This window comes from Paroedura picta, chromosome 15 (assembly GCF_049243985.1).
Source record: "Paroedura picta isolate Pp20150507F chromosome 15, Ppicta_v3.0, whole genome shotgun sequence".
NCBI classification, from domain to species: Eukaryota; Metazoa; Chordata; class Lepidosauria; order Squamata; family Gekkonidae; genus Paroedura; species Paroedura picta.
In genome coordinates, this window is record NC_135383.1 from 19,283,482 (window position 1) to 19,300,129 (window position 16,648).

The following is a 16,648-nucleotide window of genomic DNA, read 5'->3' on the forward strand; positions in this document are numbered from 1 at the left end:
AAAGATTTTTATTCCATAGGAACCTGGAACGTCAGATCCATGAATCAAGGCAAGCTGGACGTGGTTAAACAAGAAATGAGAAGACTGAACATCGACATTTTAGGAATCAGTGAACTAAAATGGACAGGAATGGGTGAATTTAATTCAGATGACCATCAGGTATACTACTGTGGACAAGAATCTCGCAGAAGAAATGGAGTAGCATTCATAATCAATAAGAGAGTAGGAAAAGCAGTCTTGGGATACAATCCCCAAAATGACAGAATGATCTCAGTTCGAATCCAAGGCAAACCATTCAACATCACAGTGATCCAGGTCTACGCCCCAACCACTGCTGCTGAAGAGGATGAAGTTGATCAGTTCTATGAAGCCCTACAACACCTTCTAGAAGCAACGCCCAAAAATGATGTGCTTATCATCATGGGGGATTGGAATGCTAAAGTAGGAAGCCAAAAGATAACCGGGATAACAGGCAAGTTTGGCCTTGGAGTACAAAATGAAGCAGGGCACAGGCTGGTAGAATTTTGTCAAGAGAATACAATGGTCATAGCAAACACTCTTTTCCAGCAACCCAAGAGACGACTCTACACATGGACATCACCAGACGGTCAACACAGAAATCAGATTGACTATGTGCTCTGCAGCCAAAGATGGAAAAGTTCTATCCAGTCAATAAAAACAAGACCAGGAGCTGATTGTGGTTCAGATCATGAGCTTCTTGTTGCAAAATTTAGGCTTAAATTGAAGAAAGTAGGGAAAAGCACTAGGCCACTCAGGTATGAACTAAATCATATCCCTGACGAATACACAGTGGAGGTGACAAATAGATTTCAGGAATTAGATCTGATAGACAGAGTGCCTGAAGAACTATGGACGGAGGTTCGCAACATTGTACAAGAGGTAGCAACTAAAACCATCCCAAAGAAAAAGAAATGCAAGAAATCAAAATGGCTGTCTGAGGAAGCTTTACAAATAGCTAAGGAGAGAAGGGAAGTGAAAGGCAAGGGAGAAAGAGAAAGATACACCCAATTGAATGCAGAATTCCAGAGAAAAGCTAGAAGAGATAAGAATGCCTTCTTAAATGAACAGTGCAAACAAATAGAAGAAAACAATAGAATGGGGAGGACCAGAGATCTTTTCAAGAAAATTGGAGATATGAAGAGAACGTTTCATGCAAAGATGGGTATGATAAGGGACCAAAATGGTAGGGACCTCACAGAAGCAGAAGAGATCAAACAAAGGTGGCAAAATTATACAGAAGAACTATACAAGAGCGAGCTTAACATCCCTGATGACCACAATGGGGTAGTTACTGACCTGGAGCCAGACATCCTGGAATGTGAAGTCAAATGGGCCTTAGGAAGTCTGAGCAACAATAAAGCTAGTGGTAGTGACAGCATTCCAGTTGAACTATTCAAAATCTTAAAGGACGATGCAGTAAAAGTGCTACACTCAATATGCCAGCAAATTTGGAAAACTCAACAATGGCCACAGGATTGGAAAAGGTCAGTTTACATTCCAATCCCAAAGAAGGGCAATGCCAAAGAATGTTCAAACTACCGCACCATCGCACTAATTTCTCATGCTAGCAAAGTTATGCTCAAAATCCTACAAGCTAGGCTCCAGCAATATGTGGACCGAGAACTTCCAGAAGTACAGGCAGGATTTCGAAGAGGCAGAGGAACTAGAGATCAAATTGCCAACATACGCTGGATCATGGAGAAAGCTAGGGAGTACCAGAAGAACGTCTACTTCTGCTTCATTGACTATGCTAAAGCCTTTGATTGTGTGGAGCACAACAAATTGTGGCAAGTTCTTAAAGAGATGGGAATACCAGAGCATCTTATTTGTCTCTTGAGAAATTTATATGCAGGTCAAGAAGCAACAGTGAGAACTGAACATGGAATCACTGACTGGTTCAAAATTGAGAAAGGAGTTCGGCAAGGCTGTATACTGTCGCCTTGCCTATTTAACTTGTATGCAGAGCACATCATGAGAAATGCGGGATTAGAGGAGTCACAAATTGGGATCAAGATTGCAGGGAGAAATATCAACAACCTCAGATATGCAGATGATACCACTCTAATGGCAGAAAGTGAAGAGGAACTAAAGAGCCTGTTGATGCGGGTGAAGGAGGAGAGTGCCAAAGTTGGCTTGAAACTCAACATCAAGAAAACAAAGATCATGGCATCCGGCCCTCTCAATTCCTGGCAAATAGAAGGGGAAGAAATGGAGATAGTGACAGATTTTATTTTCCTGGGCTCCAAGATCACTGCAGATGGGGACTGCAGCAAAGAAATTAAAAGACGCTTGCTCCTGGGGAGGAAAGCTATGGCAAATCTAGACAGCATCCTAAAAAGCAGAGACATCACCCTGCCAACAAAAGTGCGTTTAGTCAAGGCTATGGTCTTCCCAGTTGCAATGTATGGCAGCGAAAGTTGGACCATAAGGAAGGCCGAGCGTCAAAGAATTGAGGCTTTTGAACTCTGGTGCTGGAGAAGACTCTTGCGAGTCCCTTGGACTGCAAGGCGAACAAACCAGTCAGTCCTAGAGGAGATCAGCCCTGACTGCTCTTTAGAAGGCCAGATCCTGAAGATGAAACTCAAATATTTTGGCCACCTCATGAGAAGGAAGGACTCCCTGGAGAAGAGCCTAATGCTGGGAGAGATCGAGGGCAAAAGAAGAAGGGGACGACAGAGAATGAGGTGGATGGATGGAGTCACTGAAGCAGTAGGTGCAAACTTAAATGGACTCCGGGGAATGGTAGAGGACAGGAAGGCCTGGAGGATCATTGTCCATGGGGTCGCGATGGGTCGGACACGACTTCGCACATAACAACAACAACAACAAATCCTCAGGTGGAAGCCTGTCAGCCGGTCACTCCAGATAGGCCTTGCCAAGTCTGTGGCCCGTGAGCATTGACCCTTCCAGAAGGGCTTGCCCTAAATGCGTGGCTTTTGCTCCTTAAGTGAAGCAGCCTGGTGGTGCTCCCTGGTGGGTGGGCCCTTTTGCCCATCCCCTGCAGCAGCAGACATCCACGGCTGAGCTTAATCCAGTTTGGAGCGCCACATTTTTGTGTAATTGGGTAATGCTTTTCTATTTACCCTGGATTTGTGAAGATGGATTTTTCCTGGCTCTTGCCTGTTCCGGTATCTAAACAAATCCAAAAACCGGCACACGGAGCCAGGCGCATAGCGCGCTGTAACCAGAGATGCCGAGTGCACACTCACCTGTTTTTTATTTTGCTGCAACGTTGATGTCTTATTGGGATTTGCCTGCCATTCGGAACGTGGCTGCAGAAACAATTTCCTTGACGAGTTGCGGAAACTGTCTTGGACAGGTTTACTTCCTCTGTCTCTTGTCACACCGGCGCATCACCCGTGCATGTGCAAATGCCCTTCTGTGTATCCCATGATTCGTGTTTTCTTTTGCTCAAGTCTCTCCACGATGGCTTGTGCCAAGGAAGAGGAAATGTAGAACTTTTCTTTTCCTTGTGCCCCTGCTTTCTTTCTGAGTTGTGTTACCAAGTTGGGATGCTAAAAAGTAAAATTTGGTTCATGCCTTCTGGTACGCTTGGCACCAGAGTATCTGAGCATCTGCAAAGCGCTCTCCTGCCCAGGAATGCCTTTTATTTATTAACGTTGCTTATATCCTACTTCTCCTGTACACTTTATTACAAGGAAACGAGAGCTAAGAGGTTTGGAGCGTGTGCAGGTTAACTTTTATTTGTTTATTTACTTTTTGCTGCCTGCCTTTTAATATTTTGCTGGCTGTTTTTCTTGGCGCCTCCCAGAGTGGAGCAATGTTTTTCTCTCACACGATTTCCCATCACATGTTTTCCCCTCCCGGTTTTATAGACTGCTGTGGCAGCTCTCCAGCAAAATGCGTTGTGCCCGAGCTCGTCGCATTTTGGCCAGTGGCCAGCCCTACCCTGCAGGCAAAGGAAGCTGAGCCCAGTATTTTGTGATTCCAACCTTTGCTTCCCTTTTTTCCCATTTAGCAAGCTTCCAGTCCTCACTCATCTGGCCTGCTGGAATCTCGGAAGCCCAGGGAAGGAGTCACAACAGTCTACTCCAGGGGTAGTCAAACTGCGGCCCTCCAGATGTCCATGGACTACAATTCCCAGGAGCCCCTGCCAGCGAATGCTGGCAGGGGCTCCTGGGAATTGTAGTCCATGGACATCTGGAGGGCCGCAGTTTGACTACCCCTGGTCTACTCCCCGGTCCTTAGACCAGGAATCCCCAGTCTTTCTGATCTTGTGGGCATCTTTGGGATCCTGACACAAGGGGATGGGAGCAACTATGAAATGGCTGCCACAAAATGGCTGCCATAGCAGGTCAAGGAACAAAGCTAAGCGTAACTATGATAGGGTTGCCGACTCTGTGATGGGAAATTCTTCTAGATTTTTGTGCAGACGTAACTCACACGTTGCATCAGGAATTGCAAAGCTGGAACCCCAAGCCGGGACCTGTTTATCCATGGAGCATGTGCCACGGGCCCTGTGCTTCCAGGGGCTCTGCATTGTTCCTCCCCACCCCATGGATCAGGGCTGCAGCCTCTCTCCTCCCCCTTTCCCCTCCTTAAGGGCGTAGAACCCCTTTCCACTATGGGGGGCCCTCCACGCCCAGTCTGGCTGCTCCCATTGCAACTGTACTCTGCAAGCCTCCCCCCCCAATCCTTAAATTGGCACTGGTGCTACGGGTCCCGTGAATCCTTAAACCACTCTTGGCCAAAGCGTCGCAGGCTGGGGCTGGAGCTTAGGCCAGCAAGTGGCGTGCGACCGGGTCTCAGGCAGCAGGTCTCAGTGTTCAGTGCCAGGGGGCATTGCAAGGTGATGCTGAGGCCCGGCAGGCCAGGGCTCCCATGAAGGAGAGGGGGGAAGGGGGAGGGAGAAGGGAGTCTGGGTGGTGGGGAGGCCTCTGGGGGCCGGGACAGAGGCTGCGTGGCTCCTGGAAGTGGGGCATCTGCCCTCCAGGCTGGAGGAATCCGGGAAGAAGGGGGGAGGAAGGAGGGGGGAGGACTCTTGTGTGCGTTTGTCTGGGGGGGAGGGACCGGGAGGAAGTCAGAGAAGGAAGAGGGAAGGGGAAATGGGGAGGGAGGGGGTTTGTGTGTCTGTGTTTGTGAGTGTGAGAGGAGGGGGGACGGATTAAAGATCTCCGGAGCAGGTATGTGTCCCACATACCTGTGAGAGCCTGGATGTCCCTACTTTTATTTTAGGTAGCAGACACCGTAGGCTGGCTAAAATTGGCACACACCCTTAGCAGAATGTATCGCTTAGTTTGTTAAGAGACTACAAACCTTTGTTCTCCGCTGGGCAGAACTCGGCGAAGGCCACGACGGCTGCTTGACAGTAGCCAAAGTTGTAACGATCCCGGGAGAACAATATACAGTTGGTGGACGGCATCCAGCAAACGTGCCAGATAAAGCGAACCAGAATGTGAGAACTGGGAGCCATGCCAGAGACTCTCTTATGAGAAATGGACAGGCCAGCCTTGCCCAATGCCCAAGAATTTGGGTTCTGAATGAGGAATTTTACACAGAAGACCCACACATAGATTATATAACCAAAAGACGGTTTACACATGCTTGAGAAAGCAATTAGCATATCGATATAAAAGCTGATGCCTTATTGATTTGGGTGGACTTCTTGCCACCTTGGCTGGAGTCATCTTTTATGGTCATGGAAGAGTCACTCTGCTTAAATGGAATCTCCCCCGTTTCTCAGTGGAACAGGCTTCCTCGGGAGGTGGTGGGTTCTCCATCTTTGGAAATTTTTAAACAGAGGCTGGATAGCCATCTGACGGAGAGGCTGATTCTGTGAAGGCTCAAGAGGGTGGCAGGTGACAGTAGATGAGCGATTGGGATGTGAGTGTCCTGTCTAGTGCAGGGGGTTGGACTAGATGACCCAGGAGGTCCCTTCCAACTCTATTATTCTATGATTCTATGATTCTGTGTGTACCTTGATTGGAGATGGGGCACATCCGGCCATGGTCCCCTTTGGAATTCTGTATGGTTTGGTCTACCCCTCTGCTTGGACAGGGGTGTGTCCATCCCTGGCCTCAACCTAGTAAATTGTCTAAACTCAGTTAATTAGGAAGCCACACGTTAGATAGAGTCAAATTATTGGGTCTTTTCAGCTAGGAGTGTCTCATCTGACTGGTCGTTTCTCTGAGGCTCTGTATAGAAGAAGAGCTGGAGTTGGTGTCCCACTTTTTACTACCTAAAGGAGTCTCAGAGCGGCTTACAATGGCCTACCCTTCCTCTCCCAACAATAGAGGCCATACAGTCTCTTACCCTCCCCCTCCCCGCCACATAAACCAGATTCAGTCTTCCATGAAGAATTGAACGTGGCCTCATTTTCTTACAATACTGCACTGGTCAGTCTGCACCGGGAGTCCTGTGTGCAGTTCAGGAGATCTCACTTGACAAAGGACGTGGACGAAACTGAGAAGGTTCAAAGGAGAGCGACAAAAAAGATCCGGGGCCTGGGGACCAAGCCTCTGAGGACAGACTGAGGGACTTGGGAACGTTCAGTCCGGAGAAGAGGAGGCTGAGAGGGGACGTGATTGTTGCCTTTAAGTATTTGAAAGGCTGTCGTTCGGAGGAGGGCGGGGAGCATTTCCTGTTAGCAGCAGGGGATAGGACCTTCAGAAAAATATAGAACGGTACTGGCTAGATATCAAGAGGGGGGGGGTCACAGATTATTTCAGCAGTGAAATCGGCTGCTTAAGGAGGTGTTGAGCTCTGCCTTACTTGCACTCTTCAAGCAGCAGTTGGACAGATACTTATCCTGGCTGCTTTATTTTGCAGGGAGTGGGACTAGATGGCCTGAATGGCCCCTTGCAACTCTATGATTCTATGGAAGCTTTAGGCTGATCCTGCATTGAGCAGGGGGTGGGACTAGATGGCCTGTGTGGCCCCTTCCAACTCTATGATTCTATGGATGCTTGAAGCTCATCCTGCGTTGAGCAGGGGGTGGGACTAGATGGCCTGTGTGGCCCCTTCCCACTCTATGATTCTATGGATGCTTGAGGCTGATCCTGCATTGATCAGAGGGCTGGACAAGTAGCCTATATAGCCCCTTCCAGCTCTATGATAATCTCCATCTGCCTTCCCCTCCTTCTCCCCGTTCTTTCCCACCCGCTTAACATGCTCGTGATCGAGAGGGCCCTACTTTTTTCTTTCCAGGGTATTTCCCCCCAACTGCCCTTTTGAGTGGGCCTGAAGGGCTGCTGGCAGCTTTGCTCCGTCTCCCACTTAAGGCTCTTCTCTGCCGATGAGTGACATCTCCGAGCATCTCTCAGCCCCTCGAGGGGGTCTCCGCTGGCACGCCGTCAAGCCTGCCTGGCCAAGTGTGGGGCTTCTCCTGCGATCCACCCAGCCGGCGATTGTTGTGACTGATACAATTAACGGAACAGAAGTTCCTTTCTCGGCTGATGGGGGGGGGGTTGTTTCCGATGGAGCACGCTCGGCTCTCGGGGAGGGGGGGGGCTTCGAAACAGCTGGGCTTTTGTTCCAAACTCCCCGAGAGCGATTTTTAAAAAATGAAAATCAAATACAGAATGGTTCTTGCTTCGCGAGTAGGACTGGATCTGCTGGGTTTGGGATTTTCAGGCTGCGTTAAGCAGGCAGCTGCAGAGTTTCCCTCCCCTCCCTACCAGGATCATATTCAAGCCATTTGGTAATCATTTAACGAAGGATTTACTAATATAGTCCCCTAAGAGAGCAGCTCGGAACTGTAGCCTACTTTCAGAATGGTTCAGGGAAGCTTGCGCCAACGTATTATTTGAAGCCTTTTTCGTTTCTATTTTCATTTTCCCTGCTGAGCCATGCTTTAGAGCAGGGGTAGTCAACCTGTGGTCCTCCAGAGGTCCATGGACTACAATTCCCATGAGCCCCTGCCAGCGAATGCTGGCAGGGGCTCATGGGAATTGTAGTCCATGGACATCTGGAGGACCACAGGTTGACTACCCCTACTTTACAGCAGACTTTCTCAACTTTTTCACCATTGAGAAAGCTTTGAGGAACCCCAGAAGTGACATGACCCTGCAGAATGTCGTTTGGAAGCACAATTGTGTACATGCCCACCTGGGCCCCCTCATCTTCCCACCCCCTCCAGGCCCATCATTGGCCATTTTTTTTGGGGGGGGGAACAGATTGACATGACCATATATGCTGGTCATATCACCCGATAAATGTCCAACAAATTGAAAAAAATATTTTAAAAATTAATTAAATCGGGAAACCCTTCCAAGGCCGTCAAGAATAGAATCATAGAATCATATAATCATAGAGTTGGAAGGGGCCTCCTGGGTCATCTAGTCCAACCCCCTGCACTATGCAGGACACTCACATCCCTATCGCTCCTCCACTGTAACCTGCCACCCCTTTGCCTTCACAGAATCGGCCTCTCCGTCAGATGGCTCTGTTTAAAAATCTCCAAAGATGGAGAACCCACCACCTCCCGAGGAAGCCTGTTCCACGGAGAAACCGCTCTGACTGTCAGGAACTTCTTCCTGATGTCTAGACGGAATTTCTTTTGAATTAATTTCATCCCATTGGTTCTGGTCCGTCCCTCCGGGACAGAAACCCCAGGGTTTCATGAAACCTTGGTTGAGAAAGCCTGCTTTAGAGTTACAGCTACAACCAGGCTATATAGCTTGGAAGAAAAAATAAAAGGGAGGTGGAGGGAGGGGTTCCACACCATAGGACGTCTTGGTATGACTGTTGTTCTGCCTGAGTAGGATTTCGCACAAGCAAGATGGGAGTACAAGGAACAGAGAGGGGCTTGGGGGGGGGGCCACCAGCAGCATATGGATTGGGACCAGACGTGTGTGCCATTTCCACCCGCCCCCTTGTGCCTCTTTCTGCTATAGAGGGGGGAAGGAGACATTTCACACCCCTGTCTGCAAAAGAGGGCTACTGTTCCTTGTGATACAGCACCCGTTTTTGCATGCAAAAGATCCAGGTTCGATTCCTGACCTCACGAGTTGAAGGCAGAAGGAGCTGGGAATGGAGATTCCGGCGTGGATCTGGAATACCTCGGAGCAGGTTAGGATCCTGTTGAGCCGCCTAACCAGTAGCCGTTAATTGCTGGAGTTTATTTTAAAGAATCACTGCTTTACGAAGCCAGTGCGATGTAGGATTGGATGAGGACCCGGGTTCAAGTCCACACTTGCTCATGACGCTTGCCACATGACCTTGGGGGCCAGTCAAGCTCTTGTTGACGTGACTTAACTTGCAGGGTGGCTGTGGGCCGCATGGAGAAAGGGAGAGAACTATCTTTGCTACCTTGTCGGAAGGATGGACAGGGGTCGTCAAACTGCGGCCCGCCAGATGTCCATGGACTACAATTCCCATGAGCCCCTGCCAGCGTTAGCTGGCAGGGGCTCATGGAAATTGTAGTCCATGGACATCTGGAGGGCCGCAGTTTGATGACCCCTGCCTTAGGATATGTACACGCATGCCACTGCTGAAGAAATTTGGCAGGTTTCTGTATCCTTTTAAAAAAAAAAACCTGCAGAACTGTTTTGACCAGAAGCAACATCCTGTTAAAAGAAATGCAGATTTGTGCCATGGGATTCAGCTTGACCCCTTTCACATCTTCCAGAAGGAAGTTTTGGGATAGTTTTTGCGCTCCCGGCACATACGATGGCACCTGATAAGGAAGCTTGTGGTTCCTGGGTATCCAGGCCTTTAAACCTGCCACCGTAAATCACCCTCATTTCTACCTGGGTTAAGACTGGAAGAGGATTCCACACAGCCTTTATCAGGCAGATCAGGTGTTTGGGCAAGTCTTGGGCTGTCTGTCCTCCGTTGTAGGTCTGACAGGTTTTCCTTCCTTCCTGCAGCTTTCTGCTGACACATTCAGTCAGGCTGGTTTTTGAAATGCTGCGATCGAGAGGCCGTTTTCGCTAGCAATACGGAGAGATGATTTTATAGGGCACTGACTTTCCGCTCTTCCATTCTCCGGTGTTAAGCGTGGATCCCGCCGTCTGGACTGCTTCTCGGGTTGCTGACGGGGATGAGATGAGCTTTCGGCTGGTTTGCTTATTAGACGCTTAGCTGAGGAACAGGGTGCTTGGTGCAGTGGTTAAGAGCGGTAGCCTCTAATCCGGAGAACCGGATTTGATGCCCACCCCACCCCTCCTCCACATGCATCCAGCTGGTTGGCCTTGGGCCAGTGACCCAGTTCTCCCAGAGCTCTGCCATCCTCAACTATCTCACAGGGTGTCTGTTGTGGAGGGAGGGAGGGAGGGAGATTGTAAGCTGCTGTGAGGCTCCTGTGAGTAGTAAAAAGCCAGGTACAGAAAGCCAGCTGTTTTGCTTTTTCTTCTGATTTTTTTCTTCTTCTGGCATCTCCCGGCCCACCCTTCAGACTGCTTCTTTCAGGGCTCACACAGATGGTTGAGCTGCAACTGGGTTTTGTTCTTTATTTCAGTGCAGCTGGGGAAAGGGGGGGGGGTTCCCATCTTCCCTTGTTCCAGTTCCCCCCTCCCTCAATGTAAATAGTGTACACAGAGGGCAGCTACCAGCCCCATTGGGAGAAAAAAAAATTAAAAATCAATTAACTCCCACCCAGTTGGGAAACCCTTCCGGGGCCATCCACAAACCCTAGGGTTTCATGAAACCTCTGTTGAGAATCTGCTGCATTCCTGGAAAAGGAAGTTTGGGGTTATGTCTTTTACGGGGGGGGGGGAACCCCACTACCACCACCCCAAGGCATATGAATTTTGTTGGCTTTTGGAGAAGGCTTCACATTCAGCGGGAATTTTGTCTCCAAACGGCTGCATTTCCTTTGAAGAAATAATTGTTTGCTTAAGGGCTGTGCTCTGGCGAAACATTACATCTCCCGAATGCAATCTGGTCATTCGGACAGCTTGAAGAGGCAGCATGACAAATATCCCTGAATGGAAAACAAAGCCTGCAGATTGGACTTCTCCGCTGACCGGGGAGACGGTCTTGGCCCACCGCCCTGAGTCCTATTCAAAGCGGGCTGGAATCCTTAAGACCCTGAAGCGATGACTCACATGGTCCATGTTTAAAAAATTGTGTTTTAAATCAAAGAGCACAATGGCTGTGATTGTGCACAATGATGCCATTAAGCGTTCCTATATCCTACTAGGGGAAATCCAGTTTTCTGCAAGAGCGTCTCCCAGATATCGTCCCTGGTTTTCTTTTATAAGTTGCCATTTCTGTGGGTTTTTAAAAAGGCAGATTTCAGAATCTCTTATGGCAGTTCCTGGTGATTTCCAGTGAGACATGCAGCACAAGTCTCCTGGCTGTCATAAACCACGTCATTAATTCAAGGTCGTTGCTGTAGAATTCTTTAAGTATCCCCAAAGCTTCATTTTAGGATATCCTATCCCAGCATGTCTTTAACAATGCTAAAATCTGCTTCCAAAAAAAAAAAAATGGAGGGGAGTATGCTGGGACATTTCCAAAATACATAAGTGTGCATTTGGCACTTAACGGTGCCAGCAACCCAATTCTAGCAGGATTACAGAGGCTTTTTAGTCAAAGAGGAGTTAAATCCCACCGAAAATTACGGCTTTAAAGGACTCTCCTTCATACGTATGCATTCTGGATGTATTTCCCCAGTTCTGTTCCAATTTTTGCTTGTGAGATGGCTAGACCAATATCATTTTCCCCTTCATGTTTATAATTTTGACCAAAGGAGTTTAATTTAACGAAAAACTGATCCTCCTCCCCAGCATTGCCTCTGGGCCATGGGTGAGTAACCACGATTTCAAATTCCATTGCAAGATATATCCTTGCATCACTCCACCTGGGCCCATTCCGCACACATAGGATAATACACTTTCAATGTGCTTTTGCAGCTGGATTTTCCAGTGCAGAACAGGAAAATCTGCTTCGAAAGTGCAGTGAAAGTGCCTTATCCAATGTGTGCGGAATGGGCCTGGTCAGGAAATGCTCTTGCAACCTGGACTGCCTCAGTTCAGCCTTTTTCAGCCTTTAGATCAGTGGTTCTCATCCTGGGGGTTGGGACCCCTTTGAGGGTCGCAGCAGGGCAAGTAGCCTGGCTGGGGGAGGGGGTGCCATCCACACAACAGCCTTGCGGGGTAGATCGAGAGAGAGCATTCATCTCTCTGGAGCAACGGAAAAGAGCGAGATGGGCATGGTGGGAGAACTGAACTGAGAAATCCCGGGGGAAAAAACAATTTATATACAATCCTGAACAATGGATCTTCTCACCATTGGTCAGTTTCGGTTTAATTTCTGTGCAAGAACACTTGCATAGTTTTATGGTTGGGGGTCAACACAACATGAGGAACTGTATTAAAGGATCGTGGCATTAGGAAGGTTGAGAACCACTGCTTTAGATGGAGGAGCCCCTGAAATGGTTTCAAGGAGCCCCGTAGTGATATCAACCATCCACACCTCCCTGCCACGTCCCCAGAAGTTGCAGAAGGCACGAGAGAACTTCTACTTAGCAGGGAGGAAGGGGAGCAACACCCAATCCCCTTGCGTGTGGTCGAGCCCATTAAAGCAGAAGAGGAAAGGCCGTAGAATACCTCCGGAACCCGGACCCTTAATTTAATTTAAACAGGCGCCTGCGGGAAAGCAAGCAGAGCAGGGGCTCAGGCGACAACAGCGACATCCCTCGGCAAAAGACTACCCCCCCCCCTGGCCTCAGTAAAATTGTCAAGCGTTGACCGGTCCCCGGTGATAAAAAGGTTGGGGACCACTGGTCTACACTACACACGCACCATGCAATAAATAAACAATATACTATATCTCGCCGCAGACTTCTGTGTGACTCTCTGGTATTTGAGCAAAAACTCTATGATAAACCATCTCCTACCACAGAGTTTTTGACCAAATATCAGAGCATCAGCCAGATGGTGCAGACATGATGAGATCACTCCTGTGCGACACGGGTGATGTGGCCTAGGCCGCCTTCTTTCTACAGGTAAATTTCCCCCTCCCCTGCCGGTTGCCAGGAGGCACCTGGAAACACTAGAAAGTGAGCAGGCCTTAGATGGGCATTCATTCATTCATTCATTCATTCATTCATTCATTCATTCATTCATTCATTCATTCTATTTATATGCTGCCTTCCCTGGAGGCTCAGGGACAGGGTCTCTGATTGACTGTACAGATTTAATAGGCACCTTGTTAAAAAGAGCTTCTGCCTGAAATGTTGGCACAGTATTCTTGAGAGTTATATGCAACCCCGCTCCCCGACATTTTGTGGTTGGCTCCTCCCCCTGCAGCAGCCATTTTGTGACTGTTTCCACTGCCAGAATTCCAAATGTGCCCGCAAGCTGAAAAGGGTTGGGGACCCCTACACTAAAGCAGCTAGCAGCTAAAAAGCCAGACACATTACAAAATCACAACAATGCTTTAAACCCAAAAGTCAAACATGCATATCCCCCCACCCCCTGCAGCTGTGGTGGTAGGCCCAGGAGAATACCTTTCCGTGTGTCTGCGTCTCTGTGCATTTTCTGCTAAAATGTCTTTGGCCGTACAAACCTCAGCCACTCACCCATAAATCTTGAGAGCTTGTGTTTCCAGGGTTGGGAGGCAAAACAGCAGCAGAATGCTGTGGATTCTCTAGCTTCCGCCAAAATCACCCAAGCAAAACAAACCTTCCACCCTGTGCCCTTGGCATTTCGTAGTACCCATAGTGGAATAAGCAATTTTTAAAGAAATGTGTAGAGCTGGTGCTGTGGTGTTGCCACAGTGGTGTTTATCTTCTCCGGGTCTGCTTTCAGAACAGAAAGAGATGGTGGAGGACAGGAGGCAGGATTCTGAGAAGACGGCTGGAGGTGGGGGAATGACATAGGTCTCCTTTTGGGGAGCTGGGGCGTTTTCATGTGCATGGACGCTTCTTCAGGTACATTCAGGTGGGCAGCCAGGTTGGTCTGAAGCAGTAGAACAAAGTTTGGGTCCAGGGGCACCTTTTAAGACCAACAAAGTTTAATTCTGGGTATAAGAAGTATGCATGCACATGCAAGCTCATACCCAGAATTAAATTAAGTTTTGTTGATCTAGAAGGTGCTGCTGGACTTATACTTGATTCTAGGTTTTTCTTGTAAGAGCTTTTGAGAGCCAAAGTCACAGATTGCAGGCAGTGTGTGTTCCTGCATGGCCAAGAGGATCCCTTGTGGCTGAAGTGGTTTGAAAATGCATTATTCAGCATGCATGAAAGTATAGTAGGTATCTGTCTCCCCTTCCACAGTGTGGCTCTGATCCAGATAGGGACATGGCTGGTTTTCCAGGCCACATCTCAGATTCGGGAGCAGACTCACCAACCCCCAAGTGGGACCTAGATTTCCCCCAGAAAACCAGCTAACTCCAGGATTCAGACATCCCTTGGAGGAAACGGTAACTTAGCGGGCATTCAGCTTCCTCTCTTCCCCAGTAACTTGGACGGCATTTAGCTTCCTCCCTTCCCCAGTTGCTACCATAATCTCCACTGATTTCCAAACCAGGGTGAAGAGCCCCAAACTGGTGTTCCAGTCAGTGAATTTCAGCATTGTGTGTAGTTCATCACTCTGTCCCACCAGCCTCATTCTCCCCCTCTGCAAAAATCAGATGATAACACAGGCCTACCCCACAGGGCTATTGGAAGGATTATTTGGAAGTTCCAGAAAGTCTCACCGTTCTGAGCATGCATCTGTCCCTCTCCATTGTAATAAAGGCCAGAAGTCTGCTGGGTTTCCCCCGCCCCCCATTTCCTTTTTATTTTGGTTGGGGAGGGTCCCTTTTGGTTTTAAACCCAGTCATAATCTCAGTGCCAAATCCCTCTTTTCACCAAGGGATTTATTAACAAATAGCTCCATCGCGGAGCACTCTGTAAAAATGTAGCGGTTAAAACCTCACAAACCCCAAAGTACTCAGCTTTGACGTGATTTGAGCGTAAATCCCTTCAGCGGAAAAGGGGGGGAAGCGATTGTGGAGACTTAATTTTCCTGACTCAACGTCTTACTCCCCCCCCACATCTACCTCATCTCCCTCCCAATAAACTTGACCTTTCTTCTCCAAAGACTCTCCAGCTCTGAGCTTGCGCCACACTGGCCGGCTTGTAACACGAGGACCGAAAAACTTCTTAAGCCAATAAAGCTGATGTAACCCACCCGGCCTCCATCTGGCTCAGGGGGTGCCAAGCCTGGCCAAACAAACAGAGGGATTCTGCTGTCTTAAGTGGACCCTCCAGCGGCTCTCCGCTGGCCGTCTGCAAACACATCCTGAGGTACGCTGAGAAGACCGCAGAAACTCTCCTGCAAACCTCCTCCTCCTGTTTTTCTTGGCCCAGGAAATGGCTTCAGCAAAGTGTGGACTTTCTTTTTCTCTGGCGCAAGAGGGAATTTGGCAAGGTCGCATTCCCCAAGGCAGGCTCACTTCAGTTCTTGAAGTGGATGCCTTCTTGATTTAGAGCAGGGGTAGTCAACCTGTGGTCCTCCAGAGGTCCATGGACTACAATCCCCATGAGCCCCTGCCAGCAAAAGCTGGCAGGGGCTCATGGGGATTGTAGTCCATGGACCTCTGGAGGACCGCAGGTTGGGAATTGTAGTCCATGAACATCTGGAGGACCACAGGTTGACTACCCCTGATTTAGAGGGAATAGGGATCAGCAGTAGATGTTTACATAGGGTAGATGTTTACAAATGTGCCCAGTTTAATTTTCGTAGGCCGGTATTGCGAGACTTTTTGCCCATATTTTTGTCCTTGCTGTTCTCGATTCTTAGGTTTCCTCGGTGCCATTGACACGGTCTGTGCAACCATGTTAAGGCCCTTCATGCAGTAGTGACACAAAAATGGACGCCGTTTTAATGGTAGCACTTCTGTCCGATTTTGTTGGTGTGGTCAAGGAGCTACGGCCTTGTCCTGAGCACTTAGAACCTTAGCCTGTTTGGAGCAGTGATTCTAGAAGTTTCTTCGTGGCACTGTTGGTTTTATCTGACAGAAAGAAGAGCTGGCTTTTTTTGTGCCCCGTTTTCACTACCCGAAGGAGTCTCAAAGCAGCTTACAAATCGCCTGTCCTTCCTCTCCTCCCAAACAGACATCCTGTGAGGTAGGTGGGGCTGAGAGAGCTCTAAGAGATGTGCTCCGTGAGAACAGCTCTATCAGGACTGTGACTGGCCCAAGGTCACCCAGCTGGCTGCATGCGGAGGAGCGGGGAATCAAACCCGGCTCGCCAGATTAGAGGCCACTGCTCTTAAGCACTACACCCTACTCAGCTGCAAAGCTTGCTGGGTTGCCATGTACCAGGATCCATCGACCCCAGGATGGCTATAAGGAACCAGTATGAGCTGCCCAAACAAATCTCCGTCACGCCAGCCAGACCTAACCCAAATATGGTCCCTCAGGTTGGCCAAGGCCTGGAAATTTAGATAAACGGGTGCTCTTAGTTTTTCCATTCAAACTCTCCCTTTACGGCTCGGATTCATGGCCGCAGTACTGGCTTTTCTTTAGTTTAGTTTAGAGATCGTTTGACCAAACAGAAGTGTTACACTCCAAGTATGGCATGATTTTTCCTTTTATAAGCTTAAGGAAATTAAAAGTCAAATAGATGATTCCATTCTTCAAACCCCGAAATAGTTCTCCGTGCTCAGTGATAATGACAACTCTCTCCTTCGCGGCAAGAAATGCATGGAAGATCTGTCACTTGAGCTGGCAC

At 48.7% G+C, this 16,648-nt stretch overlaps 1 protein-coding gene across 1 annotated transcript in view; it reads left to right on the forward strand.

The window, feature by feature from the left end:
* Positions 1 to 16,648, forward strand: part of NXN (nucleoredoxin) — a 94,265-nt gene that overhangs the window by 46,287 nt on the left and 31,330 nt on the right. The window lies entirely within an intron of this gene.